The 12,395-nt window shown below is 43.7% G+C and overlaps 2 long non-coding RNA genes across 2 annotated transcripts in view; both read left to right on the top strand.

The window, feature by feature from the left end:
• Positions 1-12,395, top strand: part of LOC102749095 (uncharacterized) — a 476,674-nt gene that overhangs the window by 3,272 nt on the left and 461,007 nt on the right. The gene's annotated exons all lie outside the window — the stretch shown is intronic.
• Positions 1,690-7,311, top strand: LOC145723527 (uncharacterized). Its single transcript, XR_014148647.1, has 3 exons — positions 1,690-1,817; positions 6,329-6,461; positions 6,753-7,311. It is a non-coding gene; the product is annotated as an uncharacterized LOC145723527 (long non-coding RNA).

Below are 12,395 nucleotides of genomic sequence, written 5' to 3' on the forward strand. Positions count from 1 at the left end.
TGTGCTCGACAATTAACCTCTTTTTTCCCCTTCCCCTTGTGGTTGAAGACGACCAGCATATTCATGAAAAGTAGTATTGTTGTTCTAAATTCCTTATTTGACATTTCATTCATTTTGGAAGCCACATGCGAGTTTCATCCAGTCAAAAAAAAATCAATTACTATATGCCAGGCAGGGTTCCAGGGGATATACTGTGAGTGAAACAAAGCTCCTGACCCTGTGAAGCTTCCTATTCCAGAAGACAAGGCAGAAAGAAAGTAATAGTTAGACATTATAACATAATAAGCATTATAACAGGAGCTGCCGGGCACTACAAAGGAAGACAAAGCAACATGAGGGGTGAGAGGTGATGCAGCTGTCATTTGGGGTGAGGAGGGTGAGGGCAGGCCTGGGAGGGGATGTTGGAGCAGATGCTAGAGTAGAGTAAGGGACCCCTCCGGGGGGATATCTGGGGCAAGTGTTCTAAGATGAAAGAACTGTAAGAACCACAAGAAACCCCTGATCAATGTGCACGTGGGATCTACTAGAATGCGTTTCCACTAACGTTTCATAGATGAAAATAATGGCCAAGGCACATTTTGCCAACAGCTGAAAAATTCAACATGACATTACCTGCACTTAGAGGCCATTAGCATTCATAACCCGATTTCCGGGGCGGGGGGACCATCCGTATATGAATGAGGTGATCAAACACTCTTCTCTCTGTGGAAAGCTCCCTCATATACCATCTTTTTAAATACCATCTTTTAAATCACCACAAGCCCACAAGGTAGATCTTACAGTTCACAACAGTGTGAAAACTAACGGGAAAACTGAGGCTGTGAGTAGTGACTCTGGTCCTGACCTAGGCCACCGGGATGCAGAGTGCCCCATTTCTAAAGGAAGTTGTCCTGTTTCACTGGAACATGGAATACAGAGAAAAGTCCAAGAACATTGGGGCTTGTAAATTTAACTTCAAATCAGCACCATAACTGATATCGGAGACCAGTATCTCTGTGGTAGTGTGACATGCACCTCTCAGCTCTCCTTCCAGAGGACCTGCCAGGGGGAGCAGATTCCTGACTGCCCCAGTGAGTGCCCTGTGGACGTGGGGGGGTCAGGGCCACCCCTCCTCCGGGCTGCTCCCAGGCAACCCTTGAGCTCTGGGACTGCTGCCTGCCTGCCTGAGACCCTGTCAGAAACGTACCGCAGACTGAGAATCTACCTAATTCTTCCTTCCCTCTTCCCTCTCACGTTGCCAGACTGGCATTAACGGGCTGAAGGCCCTCCCTGCCATCTCCCGAGAACCCCCTTTCCTCCCTCACAGACATTTCTCCCAGCAAACCTACTGCGTGTCCAATCTCATCACTTGGCATCTGTGTCCCAGAGGATCCACACTGACATTTCTAATCTCAATAGCTCTGTTTTACTTCTTCACAGAAGGACGACATTATGAGTTCATTTCTATCTTTGTCTTTCCTGGACATGAAAAAAACAGAAGAGAAAAGAAAAAAAGTATTTTGTCGGTTACCAGTGTCAGACTTTGGGCCTCATTAGTGGTCCATTTTAACAAAAATGTAAAGGGAAATTCTGGAATGTTACTAGTGTTACCTGGGGTGAGGTTTTGGCCTGAGTTCTGCCAACAGCCTTTTATCTTAGCAGCTTCTGATCTGCTTTCACAGGTCCTGTCGAAGATGAGCGCCTCATGCTTTGTGTCCAGGCTATGAACTCCAGCTTAGAGCTAATCAGAGCTGACAATGCCTATTGCAGAGTATTGAGGTGGTTACAGGAGGTCGCTTGGGGTGCTCTGAACCAGCACTGTCCAAGAGAAATAGAATGTGAGCCACCTACATAATTTCAAATTTTCTAGGAGCCACATTTGAAAAGGAAAAAGAAACAAGTAAAATGAATTTTAATAATATGTTTTGTTTAACCCAAAGGCATCTAAATTATTATCATAACACGTAATCCTGTTTAAACATTATTGATAATTTACATTTTTGTCACATTATTTTTTTTTTTAAGTCGGCTCCACACCTAGGAGCCCAACACAGGGCTTGAACTCACGACCCCGAGATCAAGACCTGAGCTGAGATCAAGAGTCGGAGGCTTAACTGACAGAGTCACCCAGGTGCCCCTCACACTAAGTCTTTAGATGAGGCACGTCACAAGTGCTCACTAAACATATATGGCTGGTGGCTCCCGTGCTGGACAGTGCAGATCTAGGCACTTCCGAGTCTGAGGAATAATATTTGAATATGGAGCAGCTGATCAGCTGTTTCTCTTAATGTTCCTCTAAACCAGTTATGGGTCCCCACCCCACTGAGGAATTTCAAAATCATCACCCAAGGGGATTTTTATTCAGAACTTTTGTTTGTTTGCTAAGAAATAGAAAGTATTCGTTTTGAAATAAAATATAAAATAAGAGGGATTATGTTCTTAGGTATTTATAAGATACCAGCTTCCACAATCATTTTGGATGAATCTTTGTAGCTGGAGCATCCAGGGTACAAACATAAGAAAGAGGCTATTTCCTTCTCCCAAACATGTCTGAGTCTAGCAGCCTTCACAGTTCCCATTACGGGACTGATTTCTTTGGCCCCATCCCCGGAGTAGTCCTCTCCCGCCAGCCCCCCAGCAACGTACGTCCCTAGTGGAGAACATCAATCCTGTCCTTTACTACTACAAGAAAACACGATACCCCAATTTTTAAAAACCGGAATCATACATTTAAAAGCTATGCCACACGAGGCAAGTATTTACCTAGGCACTCACTCATTTTTCAACTTTATATTTTTCTCTCCATTTTACAGTTTCAGAAAGCTGAGTAACTTGCCCAATGCCACATCGCTAATCATTCTACAACCCTTTAAAAGTTGGCATTGGGAGTTGACGGCATTGTAAATTGGTTCAATCTTTTCTGAGATTAACTTGGCAATGTTTAGCAAGTTATAAAATGGTCCGTGCCCTTTTATACAATGATACTGGGATTAGTTCTAAGGTAATAAATAAAAAATGTATGGACACACTCACACATTAGCTTGTGCAAAGATATTTATGACATAAAACCTATGATAGCTGAAAAAATTTTAAATACCCCAAATTTTTCATTCATTTAGCAAACATTTATTGAATACCTTCCATGTGTCAAGCACAGGTCTAATACCAAGGATTCAGCAGTGGAGAAAAAAAACAAAAGGACGACGATGAATCCCTGTTTTCATGGAGAAGTTTCATAAACAAAGATCCTAGGGGTAAAAATAAGAATGGATAATAAGGGCCACATACATAATTTTTAAGTTGTGTAGTAGCCACATTAAAAAGGGAAAAAGAAACAAGAGAAATTATTCTTAATAATATATTTTATTTAACTCAATATATCCAAAATATTATTCTAACATGTAATCAACACAAGAAACTAATTAAGATATTTTGTATTCTTTTTTCATACTGTCTTCAAAATCCAGTGTGCATTTTACTCCTATAGCACATCTCAATTTCAACAGCAAAGTTTCTTCAGAAATATTAGATCTGTATTTAGGTGTCATAAAATTCACCATTAAAAAATTAGATTCAGGGGCGCCTGGGTGGCTCAGTTGGTTAAGCGGCTGCCTTCGGCTTGGGTCACGATCCCTGGGTCCTGGGATCGAGCCCCACGTCCGGCTCCCTGCTCAGTGGAGAGCCTGCTTCTCCCTCTCTCTCTGCCTGCCGCTCTGCCTGCTTGTGCTTTCTCTCTCTGTGTCAAATAAATAAATAAAATCTTCAAAAAAAAATTAGATTCATCCAACCAAACATACTTAAAGATATCCCAATAATTCAGGTGAATATCCAAAATAATTCTTTTAATATTTGCATACACATTGACCAAACAGTTCATTTTTTAGAATTGATTTGACTTCCAGCAAAAGCATTATCAGTTTCAAAACAATTTCTGTCCAAGTAAAGTAAACTCACTCACTCTTGGGTTAGCTCAGTCTTACTAACACAAATTCAAAAGGATATTACATAAAATGAAAAGCAACTCTAAATTTATCAAAACCAACGAAGGGTCCTTCAAGTTTTTCTTATAATATTTTCAGCCAATTTGTATAACACTGTTGATTACAACTGAAATTTTCTGCAATTGATTCATATTAGGAAAAAACGTATAAAATTGTTATCATTGATTTGGATTATGAAAAGTTTCGATTTCAACACAAGTTCTTGTGCCTATCTTGTTAGGTCATGAGCTTTTACTTTACTTGGAACTTCAAATTTACCTTGTCCACATGCAGTGTAGTATCAGTGAGAAAACATAAATCACACTGCCATTTTGTCTTTAATTATTGGCCACTTGGCAACTATTCCTTTTGTTTCAAGAAAAAAATTGGACTTGCTAGCATAGTAAATCTTTGTAAAATGTTTCCACAATTCAAATAATGAGTATTGGCAAACAGCATTAAATACATTAAATCCATTGTCTTCTATTTTTTTCAAAAGTTCCGTAAACTTGGGATGATTCATAGTATTTCCACATGTATACTGAACCATCTTAACAATTTCGTCCACGACACCTTTCTGAGTGTCTCCTCTAGAAAACTGCATTCAAATATTTTCAGTATGTGTGACACACAGCGGGATGAAGCAATAAGAAAAACATCCATGTCTTATTTCAAAATTCCAACAAACCTGGATATTTAAGGTGATAATAGCTGGATCACAGTACATCATGATAGAAAGGAATTTCTTCACATCTACCTGAAGTTCTTGGATAAATATAAAATATTCAAAAATATTCATACCTTGAACTCAAATTTTTAGACCACACATTGATATTTCTTTGTAAATGTGCGAGTCCTTTGAGAAAAAAAAAAAATCTAAATGTTACTGTTCTAGTCATAGTACTAGCTTCTGCATCTCCATGTGGTTCTTTGTCTTAAATTTAAATGTTTGTCCATACTTATTTTTTAACTAGAAAAATAATTATACTACAATTAAAATAAATGCAGGGGCACCTGGGTGGCTCAGTTAAGTGTCTAACTCTTGATTTCAGCTCAGGTCATGATCTCAGGGTTGTGGGATCAAGCCCCAAGTTGCGGGTGGGTCCCTGCTCAGGGGGACGTCTGCTTGAAATTCTCTCTCTCTCCCTCCCCCCTCCCCTCCCCGGCTCTCTCTCTCTCACAAATAAATAAATCTTTAAAAAATAATAAAAGCAATAACATTAAAATTTTAATAAATGTTATTACTAATTATAATTTACATAGGTATCACTATAACTCATGTTGCCCGCAGGAAATACTCAAATAAACACAATACAAGTTATACCAGATACAAAGAAAAGCATCACTCAAACTGATTCAATCACCTGACACCAACTGGATGGGTGAGGTATGTATGGGTAGACTACAGTAAGTTCTTACACAATGGAATGAAATGTGCTGCTATAACAGCAAATGTGATGTGTAACAGAAATATATTTTATACTGCTGAAACTTCTAAATTAAATTAGACGAATTTAAATTCGAATAATAATTCCATTCCTCAGTCGCTCCATGCACACTTCAAGGGCCGGGTAGCAACCAGTGACTGGTACTGGACAGCGAAGCCCTAGCGGAAGATGGGGAGAGGGTCCAGATCACTGGACTTCAGAGCCACCTCGTGTTGCCTTGAGGGTCCCTGAGTCCGGAAGGGGTGGAAAGAAAGCACTGAGGGGTGGGGCTCCCGGCTGCTCCCCTTCAACCTAGGTGGCTTCAATACATCTGCTTTCCTTATTGAATCGTCACATTAAGGTTTGGTTGGAAAAAGGTGTCCCAGTGTTTTTGTTTAAGGCTTTGAAACCATTGGTCCTCTTCTTCCTTGCTTCTCAAAGTGGTGAATCTGGCAGTGGCTTCCCCTGGGCACTGGTAGGAAATACATGTTCTCACGGGGCGCCTGGGTGGCTCAGTTGGTTAAGCGACTGCCTTCGGCTCAGGTCATGATCCTGGAGTCCCGGGATCGAGTCCCGTGTCGGGCTCCCTGCTCGGCAGGGAGTCTGCTTCTCCCTCTGACCCTCCTCCCTCTCATGCTCTCTGTCTCTCATTCTCTCTCTCTCAAATAAATAAATAAAATCTTTAAAAAAAAATAAAAATAAAAATAAAAAAAAAAAGGAAATACATGTTCTCAGGCCCCGCTCCGGGTGATTCATGGCAGTGTAAGAAACAGTGGGCTTGTCAGCCCCGTGATCTCCTTTCCCTATGAATCACACACACACACACACACACACACAGTGTTTCAATGAGGAGTTAACCCATCATGAAACCAGAGCCAAACTGTAGCATTTTAGAAACAATCACACGGCAGGGAATCTAGCCCTAGCATCTCCTTTCCGCAGCGGCGACCTGTGTGGAGCTCCCGGATCCTGAGTGACTGCCCCAGCACGTCCCTCCCGCGCTGCCATTGACATCCCTGCTGGAGCCCCCAGGAGCAGTGTTACTGCAGAAGACTGCACGGCCAGGGTGGAGGAGGTATGCTGAGTAGCGAACAGAATGAACCCTGGAGCCGAACAGAGTGGATTTAAATCCCAGGTCTACCACTTCCAGCCTTGCCAACTGGGGAAAGTTTCCTTGGGTGGTGAGAATGTGTTGGTGTAGTTCGTCAGTTGTAAAAAACGCACCACTCTGGTGGGGGATGTTGATAGTGGGGGAGGTTGTGCATGTCGGGGGGATAGGGAGTATGTGAGAAATCTCTGTACCTTCTTCTTAATTTTGCTTTGAACCTAAATCTGCTCTAAAAAAATTTCTCTTTTTTTAAAAAAGCCATTCAAGTGGTCATTTTGTGGTGGACACTATGATATGGCCCCAGATGAGAACAGAAGCCGGAAGTGATGTCCACTCCCAATTTCTTGGTTGAAGTTCTAAAGATGATGGCAGGAAGGACCCTTGTGCTGGACTGTCACCATTTGGAGGATGAGGCTGGACAAGAGGAGGAGGACAAGAGTGACATTTTCTCCATCAGGGAAATGAGCTTTGAGTCCACCAGAGAGTCAGAGTGGAAGAACATGAACTACACACTCAACACAGATTTCCTGCACTGGGCTTTGTGCGACCACTTAATGGACACTTTTTCAGATGAGCTCAGCATGGCCCTGGATCACCAAGAGTACATAGCTTTTCTCAAAGACCGCAAAGGTCTTGTCAAGAGCCAATAGAGGGGTGCCTGGGTGGCTCAGTCGTTAAGCATCTGCCTTCAGCTCAGGTCATGATGCCAGGGTCCTGGGATCGAGCCCCTCATTGGGCTCCCTGCTCCGCAGGAAGCCTGCTTCTCCCTCTCCCATTCCCCCTGCTTGTGTTCCCTCTCTCGCTGTCTCTCTCTCTCTCTCTGTCAAAAAATAAATAAATAAATCTTTAAAAAAAGAAAGAAAGAAAGCCAATAGAGCAGACAAGATACTGAATACCTTGATTTTTTTTTTAAAGATATTATTTATTTATTTGAGACAGAGAGAATTATTTATTTATTTGAGACAGAGAGAATGAGAGAGAGAGAGCACATGAGAGGGGAGAGGGTCAGAGGCAGAAGCAGGCTCCCTGCCGAGCAGGGAGCCCAATGCGGGACTTGATCCAGGGACTCCAAGATCATGACCTGAGCCGAAGGCAGTCGCTTAACCAACTGAGCCACCCAGGCGCCCCTGAATACCTTGATTTTATGGCAGGCTTTGGCCAGTGAACCAAACCTACTCTGAAGCCAGACACATGGGCTTTGAAATGGTTTTCATCCTCATATCAGACAAAATAATTCAAATTGATTTCTGTTGCCTTCTTATTTGCTATTCCTTTGTTTCTTCTCTACAAATCCATTATTTTTGGATTTTTGTATAACATCGTGATGGACAATAACATTGGTTTATCTCCCCCGCCATCATCCTTCTTCCCCTTCCAAAAAGAGTAAGGAATGAAAGACTTCTTCCCTCAGCTGCCGGGAGCAGCTTAGAGGACAGTCCTCAGTGGTCAGCAACCCAGGAATTGCCTCAGCTGAATGAAGAGTCATTTCCCCAAGGTCATGTTGCATTCCTGATGGATACACGGATAGAAATACCCAGCTCTCTTGTCTCAACTCGGGACAGTTCTGAAGGGTCCTCAAACTTGAGAACTGCCCACAGGGCCACTGTTGCAGCTTCTCTTGACATTCCATCACAGCTGGGCTTCCCCTCTGCCGAATCCGCTCCCTTCCCAAGGACATCCCTGGTAAACTTCTCATGTTCCCAGTTCTTTGAGTTTGCCTCCCGGGGAACCCAGAGATGAGCTGTCCATTTTGAAAGAAAGGGAGTCACACACAGTATTCATTCAAAGTTCCTAACTTAGAGAATTCATGACATAAAGTTCTTTTGATTTTGGCTAATGTCCCTATTTGACACCTCCCACAGATGAAGAACCCACCCATCAATACCTCTATATTTATAGAGAGGTACGTATGTTTATGAGAAGATAATTATACCTTCCCAGGGATGGTGTTGCTCATCATTACTATAAAAGAAAGTTGAAAGAAGAAGACAATTCACCAGAACTCTTCTTAGTTTTTGTCAGTCATTAAGTGAAAAACTGGGTATCACTTTGTTCTTTTAATTGGCAGTGCCCCAACCTGTGAGGTTGAGAATGTTTGCAGGTGTTCATTAGCCAGGTAAATTTCTCTCCTATGAATTGTCTATTCATATACTTTTGCCCATTTTTCTTTTGGCTTCGCCTGTCTTTTTCATAATAACTGGTAATAAACTGTTGGACATATGTTGCTTTCTTGGCTTTCTTTAATGGTGACTTTCATCACTTTTTAAGATAATACTTTATGTGTTGGTTTTGCAAGGGTTATTTTCATTTTGGTTTTAAAAATCCATATATGCAGAAGCATATAAGGCAGAAAATAATTGTCTTAGTCCATTCATGCAGCTGTAACAAAAATACCATAGGATGGGTGGCTTATAAACCACAGAAATGTGGGGCGCCTGGGTGGCTCGGTTGGTTGGGCGACTGCCTTCGGCTCGGGTCGTGGTCCTGGAGTCCCGGGATCGGGTCCCGCATCGGGCTCCCTGCTCGGCGGGGAGTCTGCTTCTCCCTCTGACCCTCCTCCCTCTCATGCTCTCTGTCTCTCATTCTCTCTCTCTCAAATAAATAAATAAATCTTTAAAAAAAAAACCACAGAAATGTGTTTCTCACGGTTCTAGAGGCTGGGAAATCCAAGATCAAGGCACCCACAGATTCAGTGTCTGATGAGGGCCTGCTTTTCCTGGTTCCTAGATAACTATCTTTTTGCTGTGTTGTCACATGGCCAAAGAGGCAAGGGATTTTTCTGGGTTCCCTTTCATAAGGGCACTAGTCCCATTCATAAGAGCTTCACCCTCATGGCCTAAGTACCTCCCAAATGCCCCATATCCAAATACCATCACACTGGGGATTAGGATCCAATATGTGAAACTGGCAGGGGGTGGGGAGGGCACAAACATTCAGTTTATAGCAGCGGTAATCACTTAAAATTTCTCCACTTAGAGAAATTACTTCGAAATTTTTCATTTTTTCTTGTAATTTTTCCATGCCCAGTTTTCCAAATTGAGATAATGTATTAAACTTCCTATGTAGCTTTGAATTCTTGTTTTTTTTATATAGTATTTAAGCATTTCCCCAGATCATCAAAAGCCTTTATAAGCATCATTTAAATGGGTGCCTAATAGTTTATCAAATAGATGAACCATTATTTGGTGTAATCCCTTCAGAAATGTTAGACGTGTGGATCATTTCCAGTTTCTCACTACAAATAATACTGTGATGAGCCTAGGCAGAAATATCTGTTTGTGTTTCACATTGTCTCTTTAAATACATTCTCTAGATTGCAAGTGAGTTAAAAGTAAAAGCATGTAAGGGCTCTTGTTATGTATCTCAGTTCGTTTTTTGTGGAGCCGTTTGCAAACCAATGTTTTACTCTGAAGAGAAATACTGCAGTGAAAATACCACATCCAACCTTAGCCCAAGCACTGGAGGGAGGCCCCAGCCTTCAATCGCATTCGATCAAGCAAACATGTGTTACACCTGCTGCTTACAGGAGACTATTTTAGGCCCTAGAGGGATGCCAATACGTTGAGCAGGATCCTGCCTGCCATCAAAGAGCAAAGGGTCCAGGAGAAAAATGAGCGGTAACTGAGTAACCATAACACAAGAAAGGGTGAAACAAATCTTCAACAACATGGTAAGTCAGCGTGTGTGGGGTACGCAGTGAAACAATGCAGCCGGAAAGATAAGCTGTTATATGATGGTCTCATAAATACCCCAGAGGGCACTGGGACCTTCGCAGATTCAATACTGGAAGTACATGAATGTCCAGTCTAGGATTTGGAATGTGGATTCAGGATTTTACATGACATAGTTAATGATTTTTACAGCTTTGCTTTTATGATCTGCTAGTAGTCAACTCTATGGCTTTCTTGATACCAGGGGTCCCCAGCATGCAGCCTCCACCTTCTTCCTATAGAGTTGCATCCTCCAGAATCCCACTCTGCACCATGGACTTAAAGACAGCAATGTGTCCTCAAGGCCAAACCCACTTGTATTCCTTGATGTTTCAGTCTTTGTGCTGCTGAGCCCCAGGGGGCTCTGGTGGGTGGAGAGAGAGCTGCTGGCTTCCAGCAGAGCATGCTTCCTCCCCTGCTCTGAAGCTGACAGGACCCCACACACCACCCCTGAATCACTTAAGAGCAGTATGATGGATGGCCATGGAGTCAAAGTTCTGAACCTGACCTTTGCTTTCCCCACTTAGCAGCCCTCCAACCTGGGCAACCTAATTAAACCCCTCACCTTTCTTTCCTCAACCATAAAACAGAGCTGAGAGTGGTCCTGAAAAGACAGAAAGATAATGGATATGAAAGCACTTAAAAAGAAGAAATTGTCTTTGAAATCAGCATTTATTATGTTGTGGAAAATCTAAACAAAAGATTTTCTAGTCCCTCCTCTCTGAACAAACTTTGACTTCCATGGGGGTGGGGCCCCAGGGTGGTAGTGCATTGATGTATTCTTCGTTAATTTTTAAAAAGCATGCCTTAAAGCGATGTGACAGAAGAGCGCTTCTACTGGCTTTGCTGCATCGTGAGCGAGGCCGACTTCGGCTAGCTAACGCATTCTTGTGTGTGCCTAGATTTTTGAAAGTGAAGAGGGGACTCCTGTAGAAGGCTAGGTGAGGAAGTTTCCTTAGGGTTTACAAGTTGATTCCAGGCGCTGCCCCATAACCATGCAGACCTTGAGCCCTCGGGATTTACCTTCCACTCCATCTTGCACAAAGGGGGCGCTTGGGAAGCGGACTCTAACATGACGAGGGAGATTTAGCCAGGCTCCCGGATAAGTGAAGCTCAAAGGATATTCTAGCAGGGATTTTCAGAGAAGCACCTCCACTTTGTGAGCTTACGAGAAAACCTGCAGAATTGCTGTTTATCCCACTTTTGTTGAATGGAAAACATATATGGCTCCCTAAAGAGCCTACCGACGAGGTGCAGGAAGCCATTACCTGGAGTGATGTAGTTAGACACACGGGGAGGCCAACTCAAAGGGGCTACACCTTCGTTCAGAGATGCTCAGGGGGAGACGGAAGTGACTGGACCACAGTCCCCAATATATCTACCCACCCCCTCACCAGCCAGCCATGTAACAGCCCCTGGAGAGCGGGATTGAGGCATCCCTCCCCACTCACACCCCACTTTCTATCCTCACTGGCACCCCGACAGGGATAGACAGTCCCTGTGCCAGGCTCACAAGGGGAGTTGCTTCCTTTGCTGGCCACCCTTCTGCTTTCCCGGCCTACCTTCAAGGACCCTCCCCTGCCCCCCAGCAACGTGGCATGGCACCTGCCTCTCCAGGGGAAGGCCAGCCCCTCACACCTGATGTCTCCCCCTGGCCCCTCCTCAGCCACCCGCCGGGGTCACCCCCAGCTTTGCTCTCCTTCAGGCTTCCATCTCATCACGGTTCCCTAAGGGTCCTCTTTCTACCCTCTGCTCTGAGATCCCCACGCCTGCCCATGCTTGAAAGAGGGTCCAGAAAATTCCCAGGACACTCTAAATATAACTCAGCTCCTGCTCTGTGAATTCTCAGCCCCAGTCAGAAACTTGTGGAGCCTTGCCTCAGCTCCCTACCCTGGAGAAGTGGTATTTTTAGAAGCATTGCCGAGTGGGGGCGGGGGGGGGGGGGCCGGTGTCAGGCCAGGTGAAAGGACAGGTCCGCTGAATAGAAACCTTGCTCCGATGGAAAATAATAACCCTAAGAGTAAGAGCGGTCATTCCCTGAGACACTTGCGTGCTCGTAGCCGTCACTTCCTTGACTCCTCAGCACCACCCGGCGAGGAAGAGACTGGGCGACGAAGGTGGACTGGCTCTGCTTTTCAGGCGAGGAACGTAAGCTTACGGAGAGCAGGTAAGGAAGTGGTTCCAGCAGAGC

The sequence above is a fragment of the Leptonychotes weddellii genome, chromosome 9 (genome assembly GCF_054177405.1).
Source record: "Leptonychotes weddellii isolate Sample4059 chromosome 9, ASM5417740v2, whole genome shotgun sequence".
NCBI lineage: Eukaryota > Metazoa > Chordata > Mammalia > Carnivora > Phocidae > Leptonychotes > Leptonychotes weddellii.